This window comes from Schistocerca gregaria, chromosome 5 (genome assembly GCF_023897955.1).
Source record: "Schistocerca gregaria isolate iqSchGreg1 chromosome 5, iqSchGreg1.2, whole genome shotgun sequence".
Classification (NCBI taxonomy): Eukaryota; Metazoa; Arthropoda; class Insecta; order Orthoptera; family Acrididae; genus Schistocerca; species Schistocerca gregaria.
In genome coordinates, this window is record NC_064924.1 from 187,042,536 (window position 1) to 187,051,441 (window position 8,906).

Genomic DNA, 8,906 nt, shown 5'->3' on the forward strand with positions numbered 1-8,906 from the left:
GAAAGTAGATTTTATAGCGTTTAATAAGCATTTTAAATATTTACTTATTTGCTCTAACAATAGAAAGTCTGTATCAAATGTCTGCCGCCATCTTAACAATTATCTCAGCGGCAAAATCAAATTTAAATTACGCAACTCTGCAGAATAAATGCCGAAGCTAATATTAATGTGTAAAAATAAATGTGCACCGGTGGTTCCGAACTCATTTTAATGAAAATGATTCGAATCTGATAAGTTCTTTAGAAACAGTGCTCATAGCACGATCCTGATGTATGGTGCCGAAATTAATTACGCGCGAGTTGCGAAGAATATTGTTTCAGATAATATACGTTAGTGTTGCGCGCCGCTCGTATTCGGTGGTTTTAATCATCATTTTGCTGAAGATAACTGCTTCCATCTGAATCAATAGTTGTAAGGAATCTGTTGTATGAACTGTGATTTAGTGACACTTACAGAACTTACAGACAACACTTTAACAAGACTTTAACTTGGAGTTCTATAGCAACTTGATCAATGTTTAGCCGCAAGAAAAATTATTTAGTAATTACTCAATGTAATAAAATAAGACTATCATTACCGTTTACAAATTAGTTAAATACCAAACCACTGAATAACACAGCAAACGCCACACTGTTCTCAGAACGTCGACTGAATCACGTATAATTACATTTCTGGAAGTTATGATAATCTCAAGATGGCAGCTACTTATTGTCGAGTCTGATGATGAAATAAACTATTTCACATCGAGCGATCTTGGCTTTTACTATTATAAACTATAATTATTAGTCTGTAAATAATGTATATACTGATGTAATGTCTTTCATCACACCGTCCACAGTCCCCAATAGAAATACCTGGACTTACACACAAGTTAACACCCTGAATACTGTAAACAATAACGGCCCTGTAGCGTTCCCTTGGATTTTAAGATATACGTTTGGAGCTATATTTAGTAGCACGTGCTGCAACCAGACTTGTGGTCCGCTACTCGACAAGCTCTACTTTCTTCACTAAAATACAGTGCTGGGCTGTACCGAAGGCGAGGGACACGGCGTTCACCTGGGCACCGTGTTCTTCGCCGCTCTGGTTCTCACTGACTGTCATAGCGAGATGAATGTCACTGCATCTGTGTTTGCGGAATCCATATTGATTTCTGTACAATGGGTTCCTCATGCACAAGTTGGTCGTAACGTGTCACCGTACAACATGCCCCAAAATTCTGCGACGAAATAACATCAGTGATATGGGCCAACAGTTACATATGTTTTCTTCAAAATCAGATTGACCTATCCTTTTTCAGTGTAATAGTACCTTTCATTGCTCCAGAGACCTGCGATAGGCTGCATTGCACACTGGTTTAGTTTGCTCCATATTCCCTGATTTGACTGGAAGTGTAACGAAGAAAACATACATTTTTGAGCAAATACACGAAGCCTTTCAGCAAAAGGTGAGGTCTGCTGCTGTTTGCTAGCACCTTTTTGGTTCTTAAGGAACACGACATTCTCAATTAAATACTTTTAGATTAGAATAAAGACGTAAATAAACTCTTATGTGACATAGCGATTCACACCTACTACGGTTGATAAGAAACTTTAAAAAAAGGCAGATATACTGCTTTGTTTTTCTTATTGCTGCAATTTATTGCGGTGCAGACGTTCCTGTTTGTAAAAACCTTCTACAGACCGATATAAAGAATTAGGATTAATTTCCGCTTATACAAAATCTCGGCGACCTCTACAGTATAACGTCCTGGCCGCAATCGCGGTGGGCTACAGGAAAGAGGTGGAGCGTCGCGACTGTATATTTTCCACTGTCATTCTGCTTATACTCCCAATAAGCCAGAGCATAAACATGATCTTTGATTTTATTATTATTATCTTAGTAACAAGAGTAATGATTAACAACATATGTGTATTTGGAATTACTTGTAAATGCATCTTGCTGTCGGAATTTATTCTACTCAATTTATTTAATGAACATTAATCGTTGTAGTTGTTGTTGTGGTCTTCAGTCCTGAGACTGGTTTGATGCAGCTCTCCATGCTACTCTATCTTGTGCAAGCTTCTTCATCTCACAGTACCTACTGCAACCTACATCCGTCTGAATATGCTTACTGTAGTCACCTCTTGGTCTCCCTCTACGATTTGTACCCCCACCCCCCCCTCCCCGCTGCGCTCCAATAATAAATTGGTGATCCCTTGATGCCTCAGAACATGTCCTAACAACCGATCCCTTCTTCTGGTCAAGTTGTGCCACAAACTTCTCTTCTCCACAATCCTGTTCAATACTTCCTCATTAGTTATGTGATCTACCCATCAATTCTTCAGCATTCTTCTGTAGCACCACATTTCGAAAGCTTCTATTCTCTTCTTGTCCAGACTATTTATTGTCCATGTTTCACTTCCATACATGGCTACACTCCATACAAATACTTTCAGAAACGACTTCCTGACACTTAAATCTGTACTCGATGTTAACAAATTTCTCTTCTTCAGAAACGCTTTTCTTGCCATTGCCAGTCTACATTTTATATCCTCTCTACTTCAACCATCATCAGTTATTTTGCTCCCTGAATAGCAAAACTCCTTTACTACTTTAAATGTCTCATTTCCTAATCTAATTCCCTCAGCATCACCCGACTTAATTCGACTACATCCCATTATCCTCGTTTTGCTTTTGTTGATGATATCCTCCTTTCAAGACACTATCCATTCCGTTGAACTGCTCTTCCTAGTACTTAGCTGTCTCTGACAGAATTACGATGTCAGTCAGCGAACATCAGCATTTTGATTTATTCTCCATCGATTTTAATACCTACCCCGAATTTTTCCTTTGTTTCCTTTACTGCTTGCTCAATATACAGATTGAATAACATCGAGGAGAGACTACAACCCTGTCTCACTCCCTTCCCAACCACTGCTTCCCTTTCATGTCCCTCGACTCTTATAACTGCCATCTGGATTCTGTACAAAGTGTAAATAGCCTGTCGCTCCTTGTATTTTACCCCTGCTACCTTCAGAGTTTGAAAGAGAGTATTCCAATCAACATTGTCAAAAGCTTTCTCTAAGTGTACAAATACTAGAAACAGAGGTTTGCCCTTCCTTAACGTAGCTTCTAAAATAAGTCGTAGGGTCAGTATTGCCTCACGTGTGCCAACATTTCTACAGAATCCAAACTGATCTTCCACGAGGTCGGCTTCTACTAGTTTTTCCATTTGTCTGTAAAGAATTCACGTTAGTATTTTCTAGCTGTGACTTATTAAACTGACAATTCGGTAATTTTCACATCTGTCAACAACTGCTTTCTTTGGGATTGGAATTATTATATTCTTCTTGAAGTCTGAGGGTATTTCGCCTGTCTCATACATCTTGCTCACGAGATGGTAGAGTTTTGTCAGGACTGGCTCACCCTTGGCCGTCAGTAGACCCAATGGAATGTTGTCTACTCCGGAGGCCTTGTTTCGACTCAGGTCTTTCAGTGCTCTGTCAAACTCTTCACGCAGTATCATATCTCCCATTTCATCTTCATCTACATCCTCTTCCATTTCCATAATATTGTCCTCAAGTACATCGCCCTTGTATAGACCCTCTATATACTCCTTCCACCTTTCTGCTTTCCCTTCTTTGCTTAGAACTGGGTTTCCATCTGAGCCCTTGATGTTCATACAAGTGGTTCTCTTATCTCCAAAGGTCTCTTTAATTTTCCTGTAGGCGGTATCTACCTTACCCCTAGTGAGATAAGCCTCGACATCCTTACATTTGTCCTCTAGCCATCCCTGCTTAGCCATTTTGCACTTCCTTTCGATCTCATTTTTGAGACATCTGTATTCCATTTTGCCTGCTTCATTTACTGCATTTTTATATTTTCTCCTTTCATCAATTAAGTTCAATATTTCATCTGTTACCCAAGGATTTCTACTAGCCCTCGTCTTTTTACCTGCTTGATCCTCTGCTGCCTTCACTACTTCATCCCTCAAAGCTATCCATTCTTCTTCCACCGTATTTCTTTCCCCCATTTCTGTCAATTGCTCCCTTATGCTCTCCCTGAAACTCTGTACAACATCTAGTTCTTTTAGTTTATCCAGGTCCCATCTCCTTAAATTCTCATCTTATTGCAGTTTCTTTAGTTTTAATCTACAGATCATAACCATTAGATTGTGGTCAGAGTCCACATCTGCCCCTGGAAATGTCTTACAATTTAAAACCTGGTTCCTAAATCTCTGTCTTACCATTATATAATCTATCTGAAACCTGTCAGTATCTCCAGGCTCCTTCCATGTATATAGCCTCTTTTATGATTCTTCAACCAAGTGTTAGCTATGATTAAGTTGTGCTCTGTGCAAAATTCTACCAGGTGGCTTCCTCTTTCATCTGTTTGCCCCAGTCCATATTCACCTACTGCGTTTCCTTCTCTCCCTTTTCTTACTACCGAATTCCAGTCACCCATGACTATTAAATTTTCGTCACCCTTCACTATCTGAATAATTTCTTTTATTTGATCATAGATTTCTTCAATTTCTTCGTCATCTGCAGAGCTAGTTGGCATATAAACTTGTACTACTGTAGTAGGTGGGGGCTTCGTATCTATCTTGGCCACAATTATTCGTTCACTATGCTGTTTGTAGTAGATTACCCGCATTCCTATTTTCCTATTCATTATTAAACCTACTCCTGCATTACCCCTATTTGATTTTGTGTTTATAGCCCTGTAGTAACCTGACCAAAAGTCTTGTTCCTCCTGCTACTGAACTTCACTAATTCCCACTATGTCTAACTTTAACCTATCCATTTCCCTTTTTAAATTTTCTAACCTACCTGCCCGATTACTGGATCTGACATTCCACGCTCCGATTCGTAGAACACCAGTTTTCTTTCTCCTGATAACGACGTCCTCTTGAGTAGTCCCCGCCCGGAGATCCGAATGGGGGACTATTTTACCTCCGGAATATTTTATTCAAGAGGACGCCATCATCATTTAATCATACAGTAAAGCTGCATGCCCTCGGGAAAAATTACGGCCGTAGTTTCCCCTTGCTTTCAGCCGTTCGCAGTATCAGCACATTAAGGCCGTTTTGGTTATTGTTACAAGGCCAGATGAGTCAATTATCCAGACTGTGGCCCCTGCAACTACTGAAAAGGCTGTTGCCCCCTTCAGGAACCACACGTTTGTCTGGCCTCTCAGCAGATACCGCTCCGTTGTGGTTGCACCTACGGTACGGCGGCTATCTGTATCGCTGAGGCACGCAAGCCTCCCCACCAACGGCAAGGTCCATGGTTCATGGGGGGGGGGGGGGGGGGGGGCATTAATCGTAATACCACTGAAATAAGAAAAGGTGATACTTCGATGATTGCGAAATTCGTACGTCTGCAGAAATTTCATTCTAAATAATAATGGGCTATTTTAACGTAAGTGTAAAACATGTGTTATTAATAACTGAAAGTGATCTATAACGGTGTACCAGACTTACCTGTGTTGGACAACTGATAAGACGGCAAAAAGCGATAGAATAAAGGAATTCGCCGTTTCCAGGTCAAGATTAGGGCGTACAATTCCACACTAATATACTCTGCTGCTTTAAATTGCGCTTTGTTGGTGAAGCTATGTTTTCGATACCGCGTTTTGTCCATTGCTTTGACCAGGGACGTTCTGTGTGACGTCATGAGTTTAGGATGCGAAGGATGTGAGCGGTTTTGCCTTAGTGACAGATGTAAACTGTATATACTTTTGTTCCAAAGAAGAAGTCATGGTTCAATGCCGACTGGTGGAATCAGACCATGCGCCAACCCCAAATGTCTGGCTCTTCCTTTCCATATGTGGCACGAGTTTCGAGGGTAAGGCAGGAAACGAAGGGCAGGGCTTAAATTGTAGCGACAGAAACGGTTTGTCATGTTTTTAACCAAGCTTCCAACAAATATTTAGCTGTTTTTAGAATTTGGCACGTTTGTCGATGGAGATGTTTGGTACGAAAGTAGGAACAAAGCTTAGATTGTTACTAGAGGAACATGTAGTGATCATTGTTCGGCGTTAGGTCCGCCAGTTATGCAAAATACATTTTTTTCTCAGTACCCAAATATCTTTCGGCACCACTGTGCCATCATCAGTGGGTTTTCGTTTTTATTTATTTTGCAATGGGAACATTTTTGTTAAATGGTTATAAAATTATGTGCATCTTTAGTTGAAACAATAACTTTACATTATGTGTGCATGAATTTTGTGGATCACTTGCGTGTTTATTATTACAGGTAGCTCGTCATCTGCTATCAGTGGGAGTGTAATTCAGTTTGTCGCGATGGTTTCTCGCCTATATTCTTTTTTACATACGTTTTCGTGTGGCAAGCACTTCCATTCTCCGCATCATACATACACGCACACAAAAAGGTAAAATGCAAACGAAATTCAAATTTGGCGTCCAACTCTCTGGTGAACAAATGAACACTGACTGATCTGGGACAAACAACAAATCACAATCAGGCTGTGTTTTGGTGAAGTGAAAAGCGTTTTGCTACGTTATTTGTGAAAAATATTTGTTCTAGTTACGTGTGCATCGCAACACCGCATCATGATGGGGAGAATGGGAGTGCTAGCCACAATAAACATAAGTAAAAACGAATATAGACGCGAAAACATCGCGACAAACTGAATTACATTCTAGAAGATATCTTAACTCCCAGCAAAAACTTTCTCATCATCATTTTATGGTTGCAGATGACAAGTTACCTGTAGTAAGTAACACACAAGTGATCAGGAAACGATCTGTTGTTTGAACTATAAATGCACATAATTTTATAATCTTTTAACAAAATTGTTCACATTGCGGAATAAATAAAAACGAAACTTGTTTCGGTATTGAGAAAAAACGGTGTTTAGCGTAATTAGCTGACCTCACATCCGACAATTTTAACTGCAAACACGGCCAACACAAGGAGCTGCAAATCAAAATGGTGAATAGTAGTGATCATGTTTATAATGTTGATTTATAAAGATGTTTTTTGAATGTGACGTCGAGCAGACGTGGCACATTCGAAACGGATTATTTTTGTAAGATACATGATGTAGGCGGTAGCTGAGTCTTTGTGGTGGACGTTTACTTTTGTGATTCGGTTTATAGTAAAGGTGCAGTTGAATGAGAACGAGTCTTTAGTAGTTACTGGTTACGTAATTGTTTCTGGTTTTTGAACTGTTGCTTGTAGTTTACAGTTTGGTATTCTAGAGTGAAAGTGGTGTGTTTGTGTGGAGTTTTGGCTTGGAGTTGTGTTTAAATCGTCTGTTTTTTGCAGTATCGTGTGTGTGTGTGTGTGTGTGTGTGTGTTTTGGGGCTACTTTGAATAAACATTTTTGGAAAGTGACCATCAATGGCCGTTAAGTAATGTATAAAATTTTTGACCATCAGCTGCTTTTATTTTCAACCCATATATCTCAACTGGTTTCAGTCATCGACCATCTTCACGTATAACGGTTAAAATGGTTTAAGCCACAACCTAACGTTTGTAATTACTTAAATAATGGTTAGAAAGTTTCAGAAATATCAAAATTCGACACAGAACTTTCAGAAACAAACATACTAATACCAAGTGAATACAGAGCAGTACTGTACTATGATTTGTAAGAAAGTTTTTATGATTTTTGGTTTAGTGTGAGATCATAGTTTGTTTATGGAAGGGATATTACTTTGAAATGAGGTTTTTAAATTTTTGTTTGGTTACTTTTATTAGAGGGGAGTGGGGTGGGGTTGGGGAGGGGACTTAAGGAACCGATGTGTTCATTGGTTCTGTATAGAAATAGTGAATTTTGGTATCCTTATTAGCTTTGTTGGTGGGGGATTGTTTAAATCACTGTCTTCGTTTCAACTATGTACGTCAGGTGAAATTTCGAATACTGATCATAATGGATTTCCTTCTTTCGCGTGGGGTGGGCGAGGGGAGTAGGATGGTATCACTGCCTTCGTTTAAGCTACATTCCATTCCAGATGCATGCCTCTTATACTTTTTGGTTGGGTTTATTCTTTAGGAATTCGTGAGAGTTATTTTTCGATTATGTGACTGTCTTGGAATGATGTTAGTCTTATTGTAGTATTTTTGTTTTGCCCCGCCCACAACTCCCAAATTCTGGTGGTTGTCCCATTACATTCATTTCATATCAGAGGCCTACTATTAAATCTTTGTTTCTCATAATAAATAAAGTACACTTTATATCCCCGATATAACATCATAGGTCAAAGTAGACGAGTGGAATCGGAACGTGCGGTAATCCCAAATATTGTTCTTGTTACTGCGTTCCGTCAATTTCAGCGACATTTGGCCGTATGTATTGGCATAAATTTTTGGTTTTCTGTTTGGTATCACTTTCTGCTCTTTGTACTGGTGACTCGTCTTTTAGATGAGTTATATACGTTGACTGATCTTTCAGGAAAAGTTTAGAATAGGGCCAGTTCCGTACTTACGTGTTTCGTGCAGGTATGTTGCCAGTGCTCGCCGTGATGTACTATCGGAGCAATAGAAGGCATGACAGCTGTTCATGTTACACAGCCAATGAGAGACCAGCAGGCAGACAACGTGTTTCGAAGTAAAACTTTGGAAGAAAGGGCGAAACATTGACGTAAAAGTGTATTATAGATTTATTTGCTCCTTATTTGAGTCATAGCTATTTAAACTGTGCTAGTATGTGCAAATCAAGGACAGCGTCACAACTCGTGATATACAAGAAAATGTAGTGAAATATTTCTGTGCTTCTTATTGCTACGCCACTGATCTGAGTGAGCACCCTCAGTAAGTGGATCAGTGGTTTTTAATTAAGTCATGAGAGGAACTGTGTGGATCAATGTTTTTGTTTTTCTTTTTTTCCTTTTCGATCGTGGAACGAAGTATTTTGATCAATGTTTTTAATTAGAATATGGGAAAAGGTACGTG